General features: G+C 31.8%; 1 pseudogene across 1 annotated transcript in view; it reads left to right on the top strand.

Annotated features, from left to right (window-relative positions):
- Positions 1 to 19,648, top strand: part of LOC143249570 (uncharacterized) — a 36,610-nt pseudogene extending 16,962 nt beyond the window's left edge. The window contains exons 2-13 of the transcript XR_013027839.1: positions 1,161 to 1,317; positions 2,987 to 3,394; positions 4,391 to 4,682; positions 5,109 to 5,174; positions 8,616 to 8,702; positions 9,942 to 9,992; positions 11,849 to 12,011; positions 13,613 to 13,778; positions 14,207 to 14,391; positions 18,213 to 18,324; positions 18,754 to 18,820; positions 19,388 to 19,648. The product of XR_013027839.1 is annotated as an uncharacterized LOC143249570 (transcript). The remainder of the gene's footprint in view (positions 1 to 1,160; positions 1,318 to 2,986; positions 3,395 to 4,390; positions 4,683 to 5,108; positions 5,175 to 8,615; positions 8,703 to 9,941; positions 9,993 to 11,848; positions 12,012 to 13,612; positions 13,779 to 14,206; positions 14,392 to 18,212; positions 18,325 to 18,753; positions 18,821 to 19,387) is intronic.
- The last annotated feature ends 7,243 nt before the right edge of the window (positions 19,649 to 26,891 follow it).

Raw genomic sequence — 26,891 nt, 5'->3', positions numbered from 1 at the left:
AAATTGATATTATGAAGAATAAATTTATTTCATCCATAACTTATGTGTAAGAGGTTCATGCAAAATATTTTGAGATATTTTTTCTATACTATTGGAAATTAAAAAAAAACCTCCCAGCCATTTTCATCATACTTCAAGGCTTCTAGCAAGGTCTTGATGTTGTTGTATTCCTCTTTAAGGTGCACTGAAAGATATTAAATTTTAAAAGGTCTAAAATTTGTATAATATAAAATCTTGCTATTCAAGGAAGCAAAAATTGTTTATCTTACCTTCTAGAGTTGTTTTTGCAATGCTCACAGATAAAATGATGTGTCCAGAGTTTGTCTTGATCCCCGACAGGCTTGGCGAAATATGTCTTGTGGGCTTCACACACATTAGCAGATGCTGTCATAGGTTACTTTTTCGCTCTTGTTTTGATAAATTGGCCATGTACATAGCAGAATGCATCTAGAGAATGCTTGCAGCTTCTTGATGCCATTTCTGATAAAATTAGATTGGTTTATGTGTTCAATTAGGCAGCTAGAACTAAACTGAAGTGGTGAGCCCCTGTATATACATTACTATGGAAAGTTCAAGAAAATTCTAAACAGTTCTTGAAAATTCTTGTAGGTTGTACAACATTCTAGAAACTTTTTGTAAGTTCGAGAAAATTCTGTTTCAGCTACTCAGCACTGAATCTACCTGGAATGTTTTGGAAAAATGGGTAATTTGAAAATTTCATTATTCAGGTCACAAAAGCAAAGTTTTAAGAGAAAAATAAGTCTTTTCCATTTACTTTAACCATAAGCAATTGGGAAATTTCTGCCCAGGAACAAGAATAAGTAAACATTTTGTTACATAGTGTTATACATTAAAGAGATGGTTGACTACGTCTATTAGATTTGGACAGAGGTCAAAATGAAGAAATGTTACTGTTTTATCTATTAATGAGAAGAAGTATATAATAAAACAACTAATAACTTGAGTTTGTCTGTTAAGAATATGAATATATCTAAAACTTTAACCTTGATTAAAAGTATTTTGAAATTGGTTACTGATGTTATACATATCAGTGTTTAAGGTAACTTGCATAATATATTCACAATAAAAAATTTAATTTGTTTATGTTAAAGAAAAAACAAGCAGCTGTTAATTCACCTTTAGAGTTTATTTTAAACCAGGTTGAATTGCTCATCTGAAAAGAAAAAAAAATGTCATTTTCTTTTGGATCTGGTCAACAAACCACACAAGCACCATCAGGATTTACCTTTGGACAACCTCAGCAACAACAATCTACAGGTTTCACTTTTGGAACTAATGCAACTACCACAAGTTCAGGTATGGTTATCATCCTAGAAATTTTTCTGGTGGCTCGCATAATAATTTTTGTTTCAACTTATTTTAAGATTGATTTCAATAAAGTCAAATATTTTTTTGAAGTTAGAAACATTTTATTTCTATGGTAATATTTAACAAAATGGCAGTTTTCTTGCCAAAAGGAAAAGAACTACTACCATAATGTTTTCTTTCTACATGTTTTGCTCAATAGGCTTAAGATATGCATCATCACTTTACTTCTTCAGAGTAAATGCTAATTGTATAGTTTTATATCAAACATTATGCACCTCTGCAACAAAAATGAAAAATTTCGTTTACCTACTTTTCATTCCAGTGTCAGGTAAAGGTTTCCAGAAAATTTCAAAACTTTCAGTATCCATAATCATTGTCCAACAATAAAAAAAGTGTGCAAGTTTTTTTTTTAGTAATGTAAATGTGAAGAGGGTAGTTTATTGTGCACACTTTTCCAAAGCTTAGTTATTAAAATGTAATGTCTGATATAAAATGGATATCAAAAGAATATTTTACTGTTACTTGCCACTAAGGAAAGCAACTCCAAAAAAATAAGCATACAAAGTGCAGTACTGAACATGAGATGGAGTAATTACATATGAGCATCTAGTCTTCACAGCCAGAGAATTATTCTTGTTTCATGTTTATTTTATTTTACACACACACACACACCCTAATCCTAGCGCTAGTGCATGAAGCAATGAATTGAATCTTCATCTGTTTGGCTGAAGCTGTTGTCTAGTTCTCTTTTAGTTGTAAGTATTTATTCTTGAAAGTATGCAGCATCAGTAGAGAAATAGAAAGAACCTTGTTTGATAAAAATGAAAAATACACTCATTTTCTTCATCTGATTGCTTTATCCAAGCACTCATTTCATGTAGCTCAACTTTAAATGAGAGTGTCATCTGGTGTTACTGCTGCTTCCAGCTCTTTCTCATACTTATCAATAAAGATAGCACAGTTTCCAGTGACATGTAGTATACTTGGTATTGTGTGTAATATTAGCAATATCGTGATTCATGTGATTACTGCATTGTTTCAGTTATTTTAAAATAATGATTACAATTTAATGCACAAACTATATGAAATCCATCCAAAAACTCTTCAGAACTGAAAAAAGTCCAAATTATGCTTTAGCTTAAATAGTAGATGGCACCTCATAAACATAACAGAATAATTAACTTTGCATTACTCACATTGTATAATGTTATTTATGTGATGTAAAACAGAAATTTCATTTAATTTGGTTCCTAACTCACTTAAGAATCATTAATCATATACACTGAACAAAATGAGATGTGAATTAGGAGCTAAAATGCAATGTATGTAATGCCAAATTGTTTTATTTATTTGATATCACCTACTGCTTAAGATTAAGCAGAATTTTGAATTTTTTGCTCAAGCAGGTTTGGATGGATACATTATTATAAGTACTGTTATTGTTGAATTTGTACAAATACTTAGTGCTGGTAACCTTTTATAACTCCCTTTCACTGTGGTTTTTGACTTTTTACAGCTAAATCTTTCTGTTCTAATGCACTGTTTTTATTTCATAGAATTGTAGACTACATGAATCAATAGTTGATAACTTTAGACAACATTTGCTAAGTTTGACTAAGTAACTTATTACTCTTTTATTCAATTTTCCCTGTTGTAGGATTCTCCTTTGGAAACACACCAGCATCTCAGCCTTCTTCAGGGTTCTCTTTTGGGAATCCAACCTCGACTGCCTTTAGTTTAGGAAGTAACCCAACTTCGGGTGGCTTCAGCTTTGGAAGCTCTAATCCAACTTCAGGTGGCTTCAGTTTTGGAAGCTCTAATCCATCTTCAGGTGGATCAACAGGTTTTTCCTTTGGAACAGGTGCTACACCTGGAAACACTGGTGCAGCTAGTGGATTTTTTGGCCTAGGAACTCCGAATGCCTCAGGAACTGGAAGGGTTGCTGGAGTTCCAGCAAGTGGAGCTAGCACATTTACATTTGGTAGCAACCCTGCTACTTCAGGAGCACAGCCCACCTTTGGAACTAGCTTAAGTCAGACAACTTCTTCAGGGGGTGGTATGTTAGGTAGCTTTCCTAATAGTGTTATTTTGACAAGTATTGTCATTGATGGGGATTAGAAATAGTGGAAATTTGTAAAATACAAATGTAAGTTGTTTTAGTTTTGTATGTTTAACAATAACATGACAATGTTCATTATTAGTTGCATATTTGTGAAAATTGTTTGGTTTAGTGATGTAAAAAGAAATAGTCCACATAATACTGAGAAGTTTTGAATTATATAAATTAACAAATGTAAGTAATCATGCTTAGACTCAAAAATTACAATAAGCATTTGATGGGATACTCTTCCCATGTAGACAAGAGCACAGGAAAATTATAACTTGTTATATGAAATTACAGGGGAACAAAGAGCATTGGAAAGCATTGTTAGTATATGGGAAGAAGCCTCTAATGAGAACGCAATTTATTTTCAGGGTTTTTTTGTAGTCAAACATGTTGAGATTCAATTTGTTTATAATAACAGTGGATTCAACTAGTAAATATAATATGCAAAATCATTTAAGCAATGTTCAAAAACTTTTAACTGCATATTTTGAAGCAATAAGCTGTTGTAGTTTGTCAGCAAAATGGTTGTTTGGAAATTTTTTTGGAGGATTCTTTTTGTTGATTATTAAAAGTTTACAAGTGTATTCTGCACAACCTACAGTCATTATATGTGACATTAAGTCAGTCTTATATATCTGAATAACCTGAATGTCGCTGTTGACATGTTTTAATTGGCAGGCTTTATATGTTAATCAAATAAATGTTTCGCTTGTGCAAATGTAACATTTATAATTGAAATGTAATTTTATCTAACTTGTTCTTAAAAATGTGGAGTAATACTAAACTACTACATTTTAAATCTATAATATCGTGTAAGAAGTATTGTAATATTAAAAAAAGTTCTAAACTATTTTTTAAGTAAATCAACATTTGTTTCAAGTAATGATGGAAGGTAAGAAAAAAAATTAAATTGTGATTTATTTATTTTTTTGCATATTTCTGCATACCTTCAAGGAGGCTTCAGTTTTGGAACCAACACAACTACCACATCTAGTACAGCTTCTTTAGGAACAACTGCTGTTACATCTGCTTCAGTTGGGTTGCCATTATCAACACCATCTGGAGGTTTTAGTTTTGGGTTTCCCACTACTACCACATCTGGGGCTGTCTTTTGGAACCACTTCAACTACTACTGCTAGTGGAGGGATTTTTGGAGGAACATCAGGAATAACATTTGGAGCTACACCTTCCCAAATAGGAACTACAACAGTAGGAACTACAGTGACAACTACTACAAAACCAACAGGTAGAGGTTGTATATTATGAGTGTTTCAAAATGTGCCATCATTGGTTAATAACTATGGTATTGTAACAGTAATGTATTACAAGTATATTTAATTACAGACTGTGTGTTTTGTTACATTTTAATATAAAGTTAGTTTATTCTTATATTGATTTTAGTTGCTTTTTTGTTCAGACTTAGAAGTAGGTGTTACAAATTTTACTGATGAAGTGTAAATTTTAAAAATATTCAGTAATGTCATAAAAAATGTTGTTACATTTCGTTCTGTACATTGAAAGTTAAATCTTGATGGTTTGTGGGATTTTTTTAGTGTAGATATTATTTATCTTCTTACAATTCATTAGTTGATTGTAAATGCTGTGGAAGCTAGAATCAAGTTTTGTGATCTATGCCCTAAAATTTAAACAAGAACATTTCCTCTTGTTAAAGGTTTAACATTTAGGATTCCTCTTTCATCTGGACCAGCACCATCAGTTACAACATCTGCTGCACCAGGTAATCATACTATACTAATTTACTCTTTTTGTTGGTTTTTTTTTGTTTTGAAAGATTTATATGTAAATAAAGAGGGAAAGATTGCATAGGTGCAATTAATGAACTTTTTAACAGACATAATTTTAATGCTTTAATATACTAGTGCAGAACAACCTGATGACAACACTCTTTCTTAATAGAGTAGTAATAGATTTCAGTACCAGTATATCAGTTTGTTTCTATTAAAACCCATAAATATTGACTGGTGTCAATTTCCTGCACATCATATGGTTTGTTTTATTGCATTGCAATAAAAAAACATGAATGAAACTCTTTGAAATTTGATATAACTTTTTGACATAATCTTTAGTTAGTGTAAAATAAGATATCTTGATTTTATATATGATTTTTGTACAAATTGTCAGCTTTCTCATTCAAAAAAGTTTTTTAGTAAGAAACACCATTGTTGTACATTTTAATGATTTGCTTTTATGTCTTCGTCCATTGTTGTAAAGCATTGCAATACAGCTAAATATTCTTTGTTTTAATTTGCAAAACCCCACATATCATTGTATTCATGATTGTGTACAATTGATTTTTTTACTTTAACAAAATGATAAGCAAGCTGATAATGTTTATTTCCTAATCAGATCTCTGTTAACATATTTAAGCTTTAAACCTGTTATGTATTAATTTATTTATGTTTTGAATTTCTTTTCAGTCATTTTCTTTGTACAGTCAAGCTAGTATTAAGTCAGTAAGGTCTAATGTAAACATTGAACCTAACATACAGCAGCCTTGTTTATAAAACAGAACATATGATCAAGTGCAAAATGATCTGATTAAACCTAAAATTCTCAATCTAATCTTTCTACACACAGATTTCCTGTCATACTGCAATATCATACATCAAATGAAGTTTCAAAAAAATATATTGGTTGTACTTGTGGTAGAAGCTCTTTAACATCTGTTTATGCAGCAGTATATTATCAATTTAAGTTTTATCACTGTTCTAATCTCTGTGTGAGTCTTTGCTGAATTGAAAGTCGTTGGCATTTGACACTAAAAAGAACAAAAAAGACAGTTTATTACATGCTTAGACCAGTAACAAGACTTTCCAAAAGCAAATATTTAAGAAATCTACACCATGAAAGTTCAGGTTGAAAAACAATAATAGGCTAAAATAAAAACTACTAGTATTGAAACTATTAGGTTGAGGAATAATTTGTGAGCGTTTTTAAATAATTTCATTCAAGCATTACATGCAAGACTATACAATACTTCAATGCATGAACACATTACACCCAAAACATTTATTATGATACTTTATTTCATGTAATACCTAGGTATATAGTATGCATTGTTTTAAACGAAATTGCAAGAAATTAAATGCGAAAAGCAGATGGTGTCGAAAATGCTCGATTTTGTCCACTTGACAGTCCATTTATTGAGCTGAAAATGAAAGCAAAAATTAAAGACATATGAAAATCAAACACACCATCTATTAGAGCAAAAAATTATCTACCAAATGACATGAAATATTTTGTGAAAGCGTTTCATTTATGAATATATTTGAATATATTCAAATTGACAGTTTTAATTAAAGCTATTTTCACTTCCTTCCCAGGAAACTACAAATACTCAGAAAAATGCAAGAAATTTACAAACACTAATGTTTTTGTTTATAGCATGCTGAAATCAATTAAAAACCAAAATTTGGAATTTTTTCTAAAATTAAAAGGTAAAACTTTTTAACTGAATAAATTTCAACTTTGAAGTATTCTTAAAAATGTGGAAGAACAGCTGTGAGTATATTTTTTTCTTTGTGGATTGAATATTTTCTTTTGTACAGGTTAACTATGCTGCTTAAGATAACTTTTTTATACACAGTGTAGCTTAGTGTGAAATTTATTTCTGAAGGAAAGCATTTATACCTGTTTGTACTAATCTAACACTATTTCTGAAATAAGTGTGTCATACAAAAATTATTTGAGAATTGGGAGATTACTCTTTAAACATTATGAAATATTGTGTTAATATATAAATTAGAAATGTTTCATGTTATGTTCCTGTGGTGTAACCTCAACACTTGTTCTGAAACTGTTATAACAGCATCATGCTATAAATTTATTCTTGGAGAAATGTCAGTAAACCTTCCTCTTTGTCATTCAGGAAGTTTAACATTAGTTGTTGTAGTTTAATCTATACATATATATGAAAGCAAAATTGAACATTTGCCTGTTTACTAACTTTTCTCACACTATTTGATCAATTGCTACAAAACTTGATATGATGACTCCTATTCTCCAAAAGTAACAGAAAAGGGTGAAATTCCCACCTCATTTCTCATAAAATCTAATTTTTGTCTTTTAATTCAGTTTCTGTCTGCATGTCATGTCCCATTTTGATAATATTCTTTGCTTAGGAACAAAACTATCACAATGTTGTTGATAGACTGACAGTGTTTTTAATATTAAACATGTGCATGTTAGTTTGTGATTTAGTTTTATTTTTTCTGTTTTTAGTAGTTTTTCTGATGTAAAAGTAAACAATGTAATTCATAAACTTCTTAAGTTAATATTGAAAAGTTCCCAATCAATCAAATACCTTACTATTCCAGACGAATGTGGTAACTTGGTTAAAGATGCAAAAGAGCTAAATGAAAAGATGTTCTCTAATATTTGTCAAAGTTATTAATGGTTGTGTAAAAGAACAGTTTTTGCACCTTGAAATGATGCTGTTCATGACATAAATGATCAATTATTGCAAAAGGTTCTTGGACAAGAATTCACTTACACAGTTATTGGTGTTCCAGTTACATTTGATGCTGTAAACTACCCAAATTAATTCTTAAATTCACTCGAACTATAAGGTATTATCTCAGGTCACATTGTGTAGTTAAAGGTTGGTTCACCACTAATATTGTTTAGAAATCTTGATCCTCCAAAATTATGGTACATATTTAGTTGTTAAAACGTTATTGATACATGTTATTGAAACAAAAAATACAACTGGTCATGCCAAAGGTGAAAATGTCTTCATTTCCCATAGTTCTTTTGCTACCAAGTGATTATCCCTTTGAATTTAGAAGACTACAATTCCCAGTTGCAATTTGTTTTGCACTGTCAGTTAATAAGACATCAGGTCAGAAATTAAAGGGTGCTGGATTATTCTTAAAACACCATTATCTTTCATGTGGTCAATTCTATGTATGATGTTCAAAGGTTAGATCTCAACAAAATCTTGTTTACATTGTGGAAAATTAAGTTTATATTAAGATTGTGTAGTTTTGAAAATAAAAGTTTTAGATAAAAATTAAAATATTATGAAAGTTGAATTCTTTAGACAAATGTTCTTAAAAGTAATTTCATTGTGTCTTTAAATATTTATTTCAAGTACTTTGGACACCTGTTCAGGGAGTTTGTAATTTTGCTAGTATTACATAATTTTATAATTAAATAGTTCTTCAGTTTGGAGTAACTGGAAAGGCTGCTGGTACCACCGCATCTTCTACTTCAGGATTTGGGATTATACAAACATCTGCATCAGGTAGGATTTACCTTCTACTATTTATCTAATTTAGTCCTATTTCATTGTTTTTTGGTTTATTTCTAAACTTAAATTGAAAATTTTAAAACATTTAAGTAGCTTTGAAAAATAAACATTCATTGTATAGTTTGCAATTCAATTTTTTCTATGTTATTCTAATTTATTTTATTTATGTTATCCCTTTTATTAATGCTAGAATATGCTTCTATAAATAGGGAGGCTGAAACTATAATGTGACTGTTTGAAATTGAAATTTAGATGAATGGATAGATAATAAGTTTTCTATCCATTTTAAGATAGAATTTATAGATTTTATAGAATTTATAGATTTTATAAGCAGATACAAGAAAATTGTCAGTGTTTGTGGTAGGCATGAAAAACTTAAACAATAGCTTGAGACTCCAAACAGACCCCTTGAATTAGGGATTTTTTTTCAACATAACTTTGACTGTTGCCTGTTCTAATATTTTACTAATTTTTTAAAAAATTGTTTTATCTGAAAGTGACCCAAATGTGCATCATTTAGTAATGGTCAGGCACATGTGCAGTGTGATTGTTGACTTATTACAGAATTATACATGCAGTAAAAAAGATTCTGGCTCGGTAGTGTTGTGAGAGTAGGAATGACTTTTAGCAAGTGTATTGGTATGTATGTTTGTTTATTTTGTGGAAATATTGCAGTAAGTGTTTTATAGAGCTGGGTTAGAGTGTCCAAAAAGTACTCTAGCTTATTAGAGCAAGCACCCAATGGGGTATCACTGCTCCTGATTATCATACTTATTTCATTTGGGAGATAATCTAATTATTAATTTGGAAACTTAGTTGATATTTAAAATTATATACAAGATTACAGTGATGTTTTGTTGCTACAACTATAAAAGCATGGCTGTTGGTATTCTATCAAATTTCAGCATATGTTGAAAGGTTAGAGGTTTCTCTTAAAGTGCTTGAAAATCAGTGGAAACTTTTTCAGAATTTCATATGATCAACAAAAGGGAAGAAAAAGTACATTGTCCTCTAGTAAAGTTAAGTGTATACGTTTGGTATACAAAAAGTTTGTAGGAAATTATTTTTCATTTTCATGTCTCACACACAGGAGGGAATTAACATGTGATGCAGGAAAATCTTGATTGTGATACTTTTAATTACTGTTGTGTATCACTTCTACTTGTTTAGTTTTTTGTAATATTTTGTACTAGAAATATAAAAAGGAAGTTTTTTGGTTTTTTTTACATGCAGGAGTTACTGGTCAACCTGCAACAACTTCAGTTACTAAGACAACTAGTACAGGTAAGTACATTTTAATCATTTGTTTCCTGTTTATATGCAGCAATGTTGAACATGCACATACATATTTATAAACTTGTTTAACAATAGGAAACATCTAAGAAAACGTTCTTTTGACCTTTTTTCAGTAGAATTATATAAGAGTGATGAACAGATCCCACTGTTGAAATAGAGTAGCCCAAATTTTGATGATAGTTGCTCTTTCAAGTTCAAAATTAGGTTGTCTTTAGTTAAATGTTTAGCCTGAGAAAAGATTTTATAATCATCCATATTCCTTAAACATGATGTGTGGTTTGCCACATAATACAAAAAAAACATCATTGTCACCTCTTGTGAGGTGACAATTTTTGTTTTGTTTTTTATTTTGTATAAGATTCTTTATGGAAAGAAAATGAAGATTGCTAGACAAATCAACCAGATTCCTATAATATTAATAAGACTATCATAATAGAATGTTCACATCATTAGTACACCATAATAATTCAAGTAACAAAATAAAGTATTTCTCAGTATGAAATAGATATAAGGAACCTAGGGAACAGGAAGTAGAAAGAGTTGATTATAAAAAAGTTCAATATCCCTTTCTGCTTCTTATTGCAAGGGGTCTGCAGATAAAGAATATTGAAGTATCTAAATGTTTGCAGAGAATTTCTGGAACCATAAGAAGATTAAAACTGGGGAGAAAAAAAGCTGGATCTATGATATTCCGATGTGCAAAATGTACACCTGAAAATATTTTTCTAACATTAGTTTGTAGTTAAGTGCTTTTGATATAATAGAGGTTCTAGAAACTTGAAAATAAAAGGAAATCACTAGTCAGGTTTTTTTGTTTTTTTTCTGGATGCTGTTGCTGAAATAAATTAACAGCAGAAATAATATCAAGCAGGTAATATTTTAAAACATTCCTGAGAAGTTCACCAATTTCATGTATTTTATGTTTATTAATGTTCATTGTGGAGCTACAGAAGTAAGAAAAAATATCTTCTATTTGCATGAAACAATTATGAAAATTGAGCATTTTGGTGACAGTAGAGTCTTTTATTTGTTACAGCATTGTTTTTTGGGGCTTAATATTAATTGAATTAGATATTTCTTAACAAAATAGGCATGTTCAGAGAGCTGAAAAAATGTATGGGTTTTGTCAGTTGTGTAACGTGTGTGTGTATCATTTGTAATTAGTATATGTATGGCTGTGCTGGTTTTTTAAGTATTCATTAAAATGATTTTATGTTTTGAAACTAAATGAAATGAAATGAGCAATTACAATTTTCTCATATTTTCAATATATTATCATTGAGCTACTGTTAGTCAAAATGATATAAAACATTTTGACTAACAGTAGCTCAATGATAATATATTGAAAATATGAGAATGTTGTTGGTGTAAATTTGCTCAGTTTCATGTTTTCTTTACATTTAGTTTTTCATTAGTGTAAAATTTTTGTTTGTGTGCATTTTAGAGCAGAAAGGATAATAAATAAATAATTGGTTTTTCTACCCTATAAAACGTGTTGAAGTACATATTACAGTTTCAGAAACTTAATACTTTTTCATGGTATAGCACCGTGTGTTGTGAGCATGTTGGTTTGTTCATGATGCAACCCACAGTGATGTGTTTGTTATCTAAGTTCCATAAATCTTTATGATATGACTGTTGTGTGATTAAGATTTCCTGTGTTTCTTCAGTGATTTCCACTAAAATTTTGCATGGTGATAAAAATTATTTTTTTTCAGTTCCTTTCTCATGCTAAACTTGAATTATGTGGTCCAACTTTATTTTCAGTTTTCTTATTGCACAAAGTTACATATGTGATCTTGATTTATGTTCAATACTAATCAATGATTTTATGTGTATTCCAGGTTTTTCATTTGGTGCAGTACCTTTGTTACTCAGTAGTACTTCAACAACTACAACCAGTACTTCTGATGGTTTCAATGTAGCAGTCAGTAAGCCTTCTAGCACAGTAACCTCAGCATCTGGCTTTTCCTCGCTTCTAACAGCTACGACTTCCACATCAGTAGGGTGAGTTTTCTTATGTCTTGTAGAATTATTTCAGAGATGTATTTTCTCAACGGGCCTATTGGTAACAGAAGGTTTGTATCGGCAAGTCACAGTTCATTCTTTCAACATGGGCTCAGTCAGTTGACTAATCATATGGCCACTTTGTACATGTTGAAAGTCATTATAGTATTGATACCTTAACTTTTAGTATAGTATGTGTATTTTCACAAAATTTAGCAGACTTTCAATAAACATTAAATCTTTTATATGCAAACAAGTTTTTAGTGAGGTATTTTTAATCATCTAAAAAAAAAGATTTGTTCATGAATATCTTGAGTCTTTTTTGGCTATTTCAAGTGTTAGGTGATTTTCATTTTAAGATTAAAAATATCGTATTTTATTTTCATAATCTCTAAAACATGGATCCAGCAGTGTTACGTGAGCAAGCATTGATCAGTTTTGGTCTTTCCAATGCCAGCTCACAAGAGTACTTGTGTCATTCTGGAAATCATTCACAACTCTCCATAGTTATATATAACATTTAGAACTAGTGTAGTCTTGCTTTTCATAAGTACATGCATGGGGAATATATTATAATTTCTATTTCTCTGTGATTTTCTGTTACATTTAATAATCCAACCTTAATTAGCAGCTGTACGTACTTGTATTTAAATATTTTTTTGTAATTTGCACACTAAGAAAATGAAATCATGATCCTATAGCTTTCAGTTATTCTGGTTTATAAAATATTGATGCTCTGCAGGTCTTAAGCTTTTCTACATAATTGAGCACAGACAGTCAAATAGCAATCACCAGCTTGTAAAAGGTATGTTGAATTGACACATTTTTGTTTTAAATATTTGTATAATTTAAAGATAACTAGCTGGCATACCCATTCAATGCATAGGGAATATAGGGGAGTTGGATCTAAACACACACACACACACACACACACACACCCCATGTCACTCTCTGTGAGGCTCTAAAGGTACATGCCAGCAGTTCACCATTTACAGGTGGCCACAAACATGCACACACTTCTTAAAATGATGGTCTAAATAAAAATAGCTATTTTCCAGCAAATCAAAAGAAGAATCTAAGAAAGTGGTATGTAATAATTAATCTGCAAAACTGTTTTATTTCTCTCATCAATAAACTAAATAGTCAAAAATGCAAAAGTTTAGTCGCACGATAGTTATAAACTGCATTGGTTAAAGTATAAGTACTTGTGCTTCAGTTATAATAAATAAGCTCAGGCAATGGTATCTTGAGATGCATAAGGACTGGTGAAATCTGAGAGCCTTGATTAATCAGAAGAAAATGAAAGTCAAGAGAGAGTAAGTTGAGTACCTTTACACGTGAAAGCTAACTTCTGAAACCTTAACTATCTCTATACCATGATTGATATAAATAGGGTTGACTTAAAATGTGAAAGCAGCAGGAAATAACCTTGTTTCTGTGAAGTATTACTTAAATAGTGTATTGTAGAGCTGTGTTTCATTTGTGCTAAAGTATGTGTAATAGGTGTAGTGGTGTAAGGTATTGCTTATATATAAAAAACAAATACTACCCAGTCGACATATTTAAAAAGATTTATAATTTTGATGAATCTTTATGTACAGAAGTGCAGTTCCTACTGCTACACCTGCTACTACAATGAACTTCAGGCAATTAGAAGAATCCATCAATAAATGGACATTGGAACTTGAAGAACTTGAAAGAACATTTCTTAACCAAGCTACCCAAGTTAATGCATGGGATCGTTTACTTATTTCAAATGGTCAAAAGGTTAGCAGTTGATTGTTTAATATTATATTAATAAGTGTTTTTAGCATTGTGGACAGTCAATTTCTAGTGTTCCTTCCTGACAACATTTATGTTGTAACATTATGAAGTACCTTGTATACAGTGTTGTGCGATACTTTTTTAGTGATATTCTAAAGTAGCAGTTATTTATAAGCTATTCATCTGCATGTCATTAGAAATGATGATTATAATCTGCACTGTATTAGTGCTTGACATTGTTACTGTATGGATGATTGATGTTGCTAAAAGCTGAAAACCAATGAAAATTGAAGCTTTTTACCAAATGTTTAAACATTTAAAAACTCATAACTTTTATTTTGAAGTAATAATTGTAATGGTTTCAACTTTGTAAGAAAAGCTTTCCACAATATAAGCTCAGGCTCTAATAAAACATTTTGATATTTCAACAGATAACTGCTTTGAATGAAGCAGTGGAAAAGGTAAAGCTAGATCAACAAAGGTTGGACCATGAGTTAGATTTCATTGTAGCCCAACAAAGAGAATTGGAAGAGTTGTTGGTGCCACTTGAGAAAAGTGTAGAGTCTTCCCCACATCTCTCAGTTCAACAGCATGCAGACCTGGAAAGAGAACACACGTGAGTTGGTAGATGTATCTGTTCAGCTGTTTTATGCTAGAAAAGTGAAGTTTGTAGTCATGTTTATCATGTAATACTCCTATCTATGATGATTTCACTAAAACTGCCAGAATCTGGTACTAAACAAAAGGTTTCATGGTTATCATTTATAAACAGATGTAATAGTTACTAACAATGAGCATTTTTAGTTGGAATTATAATAGAATCTTGAGAAAATGCCATGTTGTTTTTGATATTCTGTAAATTCCATGCTCTCATTGACTGATTTCTTTTTGTCTTGGATCAAATAGTCTTTTAATCATCTACAGCTGGATGATTGATAGTCAGGTATGTGCACACTGCAGCAAACTTCATCAATGATGCAACATTTTCCTCAATGTTCAGGAATGATTGTGGTCTAAGTTTACTAAGAAATCCATATTTTGTTTGGAGGAGATATGGAATTCTCTCTATCTTATTCTTTCGGTTCTGGTTGGTTTAATGAAGTTATCAGTGAAAAAAAAATTAGTGATGAATTTTTTTATATTAGGATTTCTAATAAAGTATTGTTCCCTTAAAATGGAGCCAGAAGCTACATGGAGGGGGCCACCTGTTTTAACCACTCATACCATTATACAGCAGTGTGTTGTCTGTCGATCAGTCAGTAGCCATTAAAATGGCATCACAAAAGGGACACTTAACATTACCATTTGTGCTGTCATGATGTCAGTAAAATGAGCGCATTTCATCAGTCACAAGAATAATTGTGCACTCTGTAAGCTACAACACAGCATGACATGTAAAATTCAAAAACAATAATAAAAATATTTGTTACTCTTAATTTTGGTTTTAATTACTCTTGAAACAGAATACTTTTGGGGACCCTGTAGAACTACCTCTGGTTTGAAGTTTGTTATATATATATGTTTGTATGTGTGGGTTTCAAGTAATTTTTTAATATGTATAGAAGTTGAAAATTACCTACAGTTAACAGGATTTTATTATTGTTAAACGTATATGTACATGTGTATATGTTTGCATCAAACCCTAAGTATATGATAGTTGTCACTACTTGTGATTTGGTATGAAAGTGATGCTTAAGGACTTTCTTCACAGTCAATTATTATTAATTTTCACCAGTAGATGGCATCAATGCATGAATATGTCATATTGCAACTAGTAGATGACACATCAGTAATGTTTCACATGACATGCACATAATAATACTTTGTATTAGAACTTGTATGCTGTTGCAAATGTTTCTTAACAATTGGTCATGCTAGTATTTAGAAATGCATACAAGCCAACCATTGCACCGGTGGAAACATAAATTAGTAACAGTACAAATTAATTGCTGTTAATAAACAACACAGAAAGATTCTTAATTTCATAACAATATAATCTGTATTGCCTGAAGTGTAAGATTGGGTTGTTTTATAAATGTATCTATGTAGTGTGTATTATTTTGAAAATAAATAAATAAATATTGGTTTGAAGACTAAAATGAATATTAAAATATTCAATGTTGCTCAAAAAAGTCAAAAGTAAAAGCTCATATTGTGCAACCAACTTCATTAAATCAGCATGGAAATTACAATATTTGGCTTATGGGTAAATAAAAGCTGTAAATATTGAAATAGAACTTCTATGGTTTGACATATATAAACTTTATTAAATTGCAATAAAGTTGCATACACTTACATGCTGGATATTAACCTTCCCAACTTTTTCTTCACACTTCTGAAAAGTGTTATACCTCAAATAGGGTACATTTATAATAAAGCAAACGTTTTCATATTTGAATCTTCAATACCTATAGCAGTGATACCCTAAACAGCAAAAACATTGACATTATAATGTCCTTCTTTTTGTCTATTATCTCTTTGAATTGTCACATTCTCACTGCATACACGTGCTACTAAAACACTTTTGGGTCCTCTATGAAGCTGATGGTGAAATTAAAGAGCACTGTTTTATGGGCAGCTGAATAAATAATATGATAACCTTGTCACTTTTATACTGAAATGTGCAATTTTAACAATCTGTCTTTCCACGAGTCTCTCTACACCAGGATCATTGATGCCATATTATGATTGTCTTTATGTCACATATATTAGTTTTTGGGTATCATTCAAACTAAGAAGTAATAAAGAAATATATATATATATAATGAGGTTACCTTAGTAATAAACAACTTTACGTTGATGTATATTTGTATACATGCATTAATTTACACATTGATTTACCTAAACATGCTTTTCTGAAGTGAAGTCTGATCTTTGTGGATAATCAGGTTTATTTGTAAATTAAAATCCTCTGCTACATCTGACAATATGCTTTCTTCTGTAATACTTTTATAAAAGTTTTGCAGCTCATCTACCTTTGTTTTGTTTTTGTAATTTTTTTTAATACACTTATAATTACTTTGTTTTTTACTGGGAAATTTTCCTTTTATTTTAGTTGCATTTCCAATATGTGACAAACTGTCACAGTGAAATGTCTTTTTACCTGCTGGTAATGTACAAGATTAGGGAAAATTGGTCACTGTTGCTTGTGTTACTAATTTGTTAGCCAATACCAAGCATTGTCCATTTTCCTCACCAACATTGAATAATACAGAAATGACCCTCACAAACAGTAAAACTAAATACAATGTCTATGAGCTGTCTCTAAAAATAAAGCTCTCAGTTCTTATATTTTATTCATGCAAAGTTATAATATGATGGCAGAACAGAAAAGTTGAAAAGAAAGAATATTTGGCCTAAGTTTCACAAAAATAATTGTCTTTAGAACAGAAACAACCACATTGGAGGTGAATAGCCACAAGATAAATGGATAGCCAATGGTTAGAAAACAGGAAGGAATGAATAGTACAGTAACACAAGTACAGTTGACAAGCTAGTTTCAGCAAAGAGACAGGGGAAATGATTATATAAAAATGAACAATAAAAAAGGCAATAAGGAACTTGGCCACAAAAAGAAACCATCATATTCTGAATCACTTTTCAAACCAAGATTTGACTGTCCCTCACTCTGAAAAATTTCATGATAGGTCAATAACAATGAAAGAATTAGCATTTTGTAGACCTTGTATGCTATAATGTATGATAGTTTTTTTTATTCCATAAGTATTCTATCAATGCACAGTTATAGGGATCTGAAAAATCCTTGTACAGTCTTCACAGATTCTACTTAAACACTAAAGAGCCTTTATGTTTATGCCTGCTTGAAAGTCTATAAGGTGATATGTAAGAAAAGCTTAAAACTTTTGAATTCACACTATATTGTCACATCAGATATTAAAGTTTTATAACTAAATCGTTAGTCATGTGTTTTTCTACTGTCATCACCAAAAAACACTTGATTTTATATTTTAATCTTACATTTAATGTCATTGTTTACTAACCTTTATTCTCCCCACTGACACAGCTGTATGTCTGAAGATTTGCAACTCTAGAAATTGGTTTTCAATACCCATGATAGACAGAGCACTTCCTTCTATATTTATTTGTTATCATTTTGTGTGTGTGTGTGTGTGTGTGTGTGTGTGCTTGCATATGTACATGCATGTACAATGACAAAATTGTGAATCATCTTATGCATCAGGTAATCATTCCAAGAAGTTCTTTCTTTCTTTCAAGACATTATTAAAAAATAACCTGTTAAACAGTGTTGCTAAGTGTGTAATAATGAACATGTACAAAATTATATTTAAAAAATTTAAACTAATAAGTTATTTATAAACCATTTGGTACCATGAAACTGTAAAACGTTAATTTTAGTCTTTGATTTCAATGGTTTTAACTTTAGATACAAACCAATAGACTTGTGTTATTTCACAGATACCATCTTGCTGAAAACATTGATGGTCAACTAAAGAGAATGGCTGAGGATATTAAAGAAATAATTGAACGATTGAACACTTCCAATAAAAGCCAGGAAGAAGTTGATCCTGTAAGTAGTTCCTGATACATTTTAATTGATAAATAAATGCTGTAAATAAACTTGATCTCTTGTGTTTTCAGTGCCTCTATAGATGAATGTAAAGAACTTTGAAATGTTAGACTGCTCAACATAATTTATGTTTAAACTGTAAATTAAGAATCAGATTATGTAACACATCTATTATGCTTAATAATGGTTGAATTTTTTAGCAGGTTTTGTATGCATCAAGAAATTGAACATTTTAGGTAATTTATAATATACTTTTGTTGTTTTTACATTTGCTTTTTCTGAATCATTTTTCCTCATTTTCAGTGTTCCGATTGGGTTTTGAAAACTATATGTAAACAGATTATAGGTATAAATATGAGACATACTAAAAAGTGAACTACTGAATAAATACAAGAATTTTGCTGTGCAAATGTTTATCTTTGTTTTTAGATGCAACAGATATCAAAGATTCTTAGTGTTCATATGGATGCTCTGCAGTGGATTGAACAGAACTCAGGTAATCAGATGTTATCTCTCTCACTAATTACACCTAATTTATAATGTGGTTAAATTTAAAAATTTGGCTGTCTGATGCATATAATGAATATTCCAAAGACATGAAGCGGTCCAATACAGCATACCAATAAGAAATGCAGTACTAAGACACAGTATTAGCAGAACCATTTTATGTTAAACTTGTCAAAACACTTTCTACCAGTATCATTAGGTGTTATGTACATTACTGAAAAAAAAAATGCTACACATGAGGCTGTACGCCTCATCATACATGATTTTGGTCCTATTTTTGATTCCATTCTAACATGAAAAATGTCTTAAAATCAAACTTATTGGAACTACATTTTTCCTTTTACTGATTGTACTAGCTGATAATATTAACTGTATATTCAAATCTTGAAACTTCTGTCCAAGTAAATTAATAAGAATGTGTGGGTGAAACAATACTACTATACTGATAAGTAATTAAAATCACTTTCACCACTGTTGTTTAAATAAGATTATTGATATATGAACTCACACGACTAATACCAACATATTTAATAAATGTTTGATATTCTGTTTCCAGGAATTGTTCAAAGAAAGATTGAAGAAATTGGAAAAATTTCTGAAATGGAAAGAAGAGATCAAGATAAGTCCTTCAGGATGTAAGACTGATGATAGGAAGAATAGCCCTATGTTGTTTTTTCTATATGTTTTAAATGTATCAACTAATTTTGATTGTGTTCTTACAGCATTATTCATACCTTATAAATCATGATTTCAAAATATAACAAAAGAGCACTGTCAATCTTTTTTTTATTCTTCAAATAAAAAAATTAAAGCTATAGATATTTCAGGTCTAATTTATCCTACACTTGGCATTGAACAGTTTTGTTCATCCATTTTGTGAAACACAATATCAAAACATCTCAAATATTTAGATGTAGGACTGTGAGTTATATATATACATCTTTCGAGTAATATCTTGTAACCTGTATTATGATATACTTCCTTTTCCTAGTGGTAAAAATTTTGTGTATGTACTAATTTTAAAAATAAACTGCAAAATACTTTTTGAACTAATGATATTATGGCCTTCATTCAGGATGGTACTTTATGGTTAAATGCTTTCAAAAAACTTTATGATATTTATAGAATACATTCTAACTTTCAAGAAGTTGTTAGTATTGTGAAGATAAGTGATATCCTAGTCAAACCTTTGTCAGTATTATGGAGATCAGTAATGTCTTAGTCAGGATGTTGTCAGTATTATGGAGATAAGTAATGTCTTAGTCAGGATGTCAGTATTATGGAGATAAGTAGTGTCTTATTCAAGATGTTAGTATTATGGAGATCAGTAATGTCTCAGTTAAGGTGTTAGGACTATGGAGATAAGTAATTTCTTAGTCAGGATGTTGCTAGTATCATGAAGATAAGTAATTTTTTTATCAGAATGTTGCTAGTGTTATGGAGATAAGTAATGTTTTAGTCAAGATCTTGTCAGTATTATGGAGATAAGTAATGTTTTAGTCAAAATTTTCAGTATTGTTGAGATTGGTAATGTCCTTGTTAGGAAGTTGTCAATATTGTATCGAAGTAGTGTCTTTTCTTACTTAGTAACGTAGGACTCCATTTTCAAAATGAATATTTTAATTTAAGATTTATAGATTGCTGAAGTTTCAGGTTTTTTTCAGAGTAATTATGCATTTGAATTTTAAAATTGGAAGAAATCTTTAGAAACTTGAATTAAAAACACTTTCCTATTCATTGATGCCCTCAGAAACTCTTACGCAAACAAATGACTAAGCTTGTAATGGAATTAACCATTATAAAATGATGTATAAAGGAAACTAAACCACATTGCTAGAGATATGTTTGATTTCTATGGTCCATGTGGTGGTATATTAATTTATAATGCACACTGAGAGATTTAGTTATAGAACTTATATTTTTAATGCGATCTGTAGTTTTGAACTTAAGTAAAGCATATAAGAGATTCTGAAAAAGTATCAAAAACAAACCCTAGAAAAGCTATGGATGATTAAGAATACTCTCAAAATGAAATACCTAAACAAAGAGTCAATAAATCAATAGGATAACTTTCTATACAGTAGTTAAGATAGCAAATGTGAAAAGAAAGCTAAAATATTCAGGTGTTTATGCTATTGAAAAAAAGGACATGTGATATCTGAATAAAATAATTCAAAAACAAACCAGAGTAGGTAGGCAGGCCTTCATTAATGAAAAATGCAAGCAGTTAAATGAAAATAGTCTTATGTTAAAACATTTGTTTAGAATTGTAAATGATCTGAAAAAAAAAAAGGTTTCACGAAAACTAAATATAGTTAAAGATCATGATGTAACCTCTAAATGGAAGGAGGAGAAACCAAAAGAGAGTATTGTTAGAAATTATAATTTATACGAGAAGAAAGAAGTGAGGCAAGAAGTTCTACTGAATTAGCAAAAGGCAACTAGGCAAGAAACCATCCAACCATTACATAAACTCTGAAACAAGTTTTAGAAAAGTAAAGAAAAAGTGATTTACTGAGTGAATGATAATAGTTTTTATTACACTTCTGAAGAAAGGCAACAAAAAAGAAAGAACAATAGATCTCGTATCACATCCAACTAAGATTGTTTTATGCATGTAGATTGAGAGGATATGACAAGATATGGAAAAAGAGAACAAGAAAGATTTGAGAAGGGAGAAATCCTAGAGCAGAGCTGGGAAATTAATGTAATTCATTAATCAGTTAATGACAAATCACAATAGCAATATTTTGATGTCTTGGATAGTTAGAATAATAAGAAAGACTACTTTTGATTAATTATTGTACATGAGTAATCAAATTAATTGCCCAACTCTACCCAAGAGATTGCAAACATTAGATAGATATTCAAGAAGGTGATAGAAATTACTGTGTTTTATTCATGAACTACTACAAAGCTAGATTGAGTACATGACAGGTTATGATGTTTGCTTAATGATATAGGATTTCCAAGGCAAATAATAGACTTAGTGTGATCCTGGTGCAGTAACCAGAAATCAATGATGAGCACTGAAAATGAAGACATTGCCTGGTTTAGAATTGATCTTTGTAGAAAGTAGCATGTAATTTACGTGCACTAGAACTTTGAGAGAGGTATTAGGTATCAATGGGATAAAAGTTAACAATTTGTATTAAGCAGAAGATGTAACATTGCTAGACATTTGCAATCAGAATCTCCAAAACCTGGCTGAAAGAGTGAGGAAGGAGGGCTATATTTAAAAGTAAAGAAGACAAAAATCATAGGAAGTAGAAATAATCAAGATCAAACATTATGTTAATTTTGTAAATGAATGGAGGGACTCAACTTTTTTTAATCTTTTAACCATACAATGGTGGTAGGAGTGGAAAAAGACTGGGAAAAGCAAAGTTAGTATTTGGGTCACTTATCACCACATGGAATGTTCATGGCATCTGAAACTGAATGAAGATACGTTTAGTGAACTTTAGTGTCACCAATAATACTGCATGGATGTGAGACATGGCTAATAAACCCAACAGACAAAATTGTTAATGCAGTTGAGTTGTGGGACCGAAAAATAACCAATGAATACATGCTGTAGCAAATGAGAAACCTAAGTAACTTATGGAGCATACAAAATGCAGTTCAGAGATTAATTCAGTCGTAGGCCTGGCATGGTTAGGTGGTTAAGGCACTTGACTCGTAATCTGAGGGTCGCGGATTCGAATCTCTGTCACACCAAACATGTTCGCCTTTTCAGCCTTTCAGAGTTGGCGGTAGACAGTGATGACTAGCTACCTTCCCTATAGTCTTACACTGGAGATAACCTAGTAAAGGTGGTGATTGATGCAAAGAAGAATTGACAGGAAGCAAACCAGAGGACTTTATGGAACTAGTTAGATTGGCAGTATAAAGTCATTAATTGAAAAAACAAAAAGATTTAGGAATGTGCAATCATGAGAACTGTTTAAAAAACTCAAATAAGCCACTAAAGATTGGTAGTATTTTGAAGATGAGAAAGAATGTACTGTTCGTTAAGGTTTAAAATTATGAAAGGCAGTTACATAAAATTCTCTAATTTTTCTTTGCTTCATATGGGACAAATACACTCAGTGGCCACTATTACGTATACCCATCTAGTACTGAGTAGAATCGCTTTTGCCTCCATAACAGCCTGAATTTTTTGTGGCACGGGTTCAACAAGATGCTGGAAAAATTCCATAGGGATTTTAGTCCATGCTGACTCAATAGCACTGCACAGTTCCTGCATGTTTGTTGGCCACACATGCTGTGCACCTCCCAAAAATTCTCTATTGAATTGCGATCTTGGAACTGTACAGGCCATTGGAGTACACTGAAGTAACTCTCATGTTTGTGGAACCAGTTTGAGTTTATGCATGCATTTTAACGTGGTGCGTTATCCTGCTGGAAGTAGCCATTGAAATATGGGTAGACTGTAGCCATAAAGGTATGCACATAGTCAGCAAAAATGCTCAGGTACACTGTGACATTCAAATGATGCTCAGTTGGTATTAAGGAGCCTAACGTATGCCGAGAACACATCACCCATATCATTACACCACCACCAGTAACTTGTACCATTGACACAAGGAAAGATGGATTCATGCTGTTTATGCCAAATTCTGACCCTACCATCTGCATGTCACAGCAGAAATCGACATTCGTCAGACCAGGCGACGATTTTCCAATCTTTAATTATCCAATTTTGGTGATCCCATAACATACTGTAGCCTCATCTTCCTGTTCTTATCTGACAGAAATGAAACCCGGCACAGTCTTCTGCTGCTGCAAGCCATCCACTTCAAGGTTCGACATATTGTGCATTTTGAAATGCCCTTCTGCACACCAGTGTTGTAAAGAGTAGTTATTTGAGTATTTGTGGCATTCATGTCAGCCTGACAAGTCTGGTCACTTTCCTATGACCTTTTTATTAACAAGGTGTTTTTGCCCACGTAACTGCCGATAACTGGATGTTTATCGCACCATTCTCTGTAAACTCTAGAGACTGTAGTGCATGAAAATCCCAGAAAGTCAGCAGTGTTTGAGATGCTGGAACTACCAAGCCTGGCGCAAACAATCAGTCCACGGTCAAAGTCGCTTAGATCACGCGTCTTTTCCTTTCTAATATTTGGTCGAACAACAACTGAGCTTCTTGACCATGTCTGCATGCTTTACATATTGAGTTGCTGCCACATAATTCGCTGTTTGGCTATTTGCTTTGAACAGCAGGTGTAGCTAATAAAGTGGTCTCTGAGTGTAAATTAAGATGTAAAAACTTAGTTTTTTAAGTAACAAAATTAATTGAAGATATAAACCAAGACAGAATTTTACACAAAAATGGGTCATTTTATTATTAGAATTTGAATTGTGTATATTTTGTTTTTGACAAAGTGAATCTTATGCCTTACAGACTGGGGAATGTTGCAGTGTCCACTGGTGGACATATCTGATGAACAAATATACCAGAAAAATATGTTTAACCTTCTTGGCAGGATTTGGCAGTTCCAAAAATTTTAGCATTGCTTCTAATAAAAACGTTTCTCGAATTCTCATTGGTAATGAACTTTGAAGTTTTTAAGAATAAATTAATTGTGTCTGTGCATCTAACGTGTATTTGTACATTAAATGCAGTCTTTAGACAGTTAACCCTCAGGTTCTGTGATATTCATGTAGCAAATTGTTGGTTTCCTCAATTTCTCTTATACTATTTCCTTCTTTTTAAATATCTAATGGCTCTAAGGAAGTTCTCCGCAGTGTGGGATCTAATAATCATACCACCACCATTTTGTAATATTTCATCTATCTCCAAAGTTCTTTGCAACATGGAATCCATTTAACTGCACCACCTCATTTCCATACGTTATGAAACGTTTACTTCCCTTTTTTTTTTAACAGATTGTCAATAAGGCAATGCATAAGAACATTTTTATGTTTAACTTCTAGTACACTGTGTGTATAATTTAAATTAGTTACTTTTCTGTATCTTTTTTTCTTTTTCATCATCTTCTGTCTGTCTCAGTTCCAGCATCTTTCAACTCATTTAAATTTCTGCAACCTCGATCAGTTTTTAGACATCTTTTCATAAACTGTCAGTCCACTTGAATGATAGATAATATACAGTCTATTCCTAACCTCATATTGTCGTTTCTTAGTATTATTTTGAAAAATAACTAATTCTCTTTCACTTAGGTTGTTGAGTTGTTAATTGGATGTGCCTGATTGCCAGCTTATACACTTTGTAACTTTTGTTTCGGTAATATTTTTGTAAATAAAAATAAAATGCTGGTTTCATGTTATCTTTAGATGTCTGTGTAGATCTGAAAAAATAAAGAAAACATTATATAATGTTTAGTAGCATCTAAAACTAATCCTCTCCTAAATTGTGTGTTCAATACCTATTTCATCAGCAGTTTATCATATGTATTGAATGCTGGTTGGCCCTGTAGTAAAGCTCTGTGTTTCAAAACAGTCGAGCCGTACTTTAAACTATGGGTGCGATATGAGTGACAGTCAATACCTTAGCGTGCATGGTGGGTGCTGCTGACTCGTCGCTCTCCTTTTGGTCGACAGTTCAAAATTAAATTAATAAACGACCGTTTATCGCATGTTGAAATTATTTAGCTATTAGTTTTTAGGCCTACAGTCTTTCGAGCGCGTTTCTTTCTAAATATTTTGTCAAAGCCAGTGGTGCACAAAGTCCGGCCCGCGACGAGTCCCCTAGTGGCCCACGATGTCCAACGGGAAAGTCAAAGATAGAGAGTTCGCTCCTGCGCCAAGATTAAGTGCTATAGAAGAATATGTATTAGATTAGATACTGGATGGTTCCATATTTGTGTCGAGCAATAAAGAAAATTTAATAAGCAAATCTCGTCAATGCAATAAGCGCATTGACGTAATATTTCCGTAATTACAAAATCTCACGCGTTCCAATTGTTCTTCGAGATTTATTTACGAGCCCTATTTTGATATTATTTCGTAACAAAAATGGCAGCTAATCGTAAAAGAAAAGTTGACGACGAAAACCGGCAGTTTCATAATGATTGGACTGCGCAATACTGTTTTGTTCAACAACAGAAGAACGTGATTTGTCTGCTGTGTCATTCCACAGTACCAGTGGCAAAGGTATCCAATATAAAGCGTCATTATGAGTCGAAACATAAAGATTTCCACAACGTTGTCGGTGATGAATGAACAGCTGGAATTGAATCTCTGCGGCAGTCGCTGAAACACCACCAGAACGTTTTCTCAAAGCAGTCAGCAGATTTAGGTGCAGCATGTAAGGTCAGTTACGATATTTTGTTGATGATAGCGAAATCTGGCCGACCGTTCACTGATGGTGATTTTGTCAAACAATATATGATTACTACATCGGAAACGTTGTGTCCGGAAGCAGTTTGCAAGCTACAGAAGGAGGCTTTGAATCATATGACAGTTCAACGAAGAATTTCACACCTCTCAGCAGACGTGACAAGGCAGCTTACAAATAAAGCAGCCAACTTTGTCTACTTCTCTTTGGCAGCAGACGAGTCGACTGACATCAGTTCAACAGCACAGCTACTAGTTTTTGTTCATGGTGTGTCGTCATCGTTTGATATCAGAGGAACTAATCGGCATGGGTTCCATGAAGGGTCAGACAACTGGGTCTGCTCTATTCGAGGAGAGAGTACGACTGCGTAGTAGTGTTTCATTGCTTTTCACGAAACTGGTAAGTGTGACAACTGATGGAGCTCCAGCCATGACCGGAAAAAGTAGCAGGCTGGTAGCACTGTTGATGAAGCATCGAGGAAAGCAGAACAGACAGTTGGTGAAGTTGCATTGGTATTATTCACCAACAGAACCTGTGCAGTAAAGAACTTGGTTTTCAGGCACTGATGGCATTAGTGACGAAAACCATTAATTTCATCAAATCACGAGGGTTCAATCACCGTCAGTTTCGAGTATTCTTGAAGAAATTGATTCAGACTATGGTGACCTTGTGTATCACTGTGAAGTACGCTGGCTGAGTCGAGAGAAGATGCTCAGAAGATTCTGGGAGTTGATTGATGAGGTGATAGAATTCC

Source organism: Tachypleus tridentatus, chromosome 4 (genome assembly GCF_004210375.1).
Source record: "Tachypleus tridentatus isolate NWPU-2018 chromosome 4, ASM421037v1, whole genome shotgun sequence".
NCBI classification, from domain to species: Eukaryota; Metazoa; Arthropoda; class Merostomata; order Xiphosura; family Limulidae; genus Tachypleus; species Tachypleus tridentatus.
Note: the sequence above shows the minus strand (reverse complement) of the source record. Positions and strands in the feature narration are given on the sequence as shown.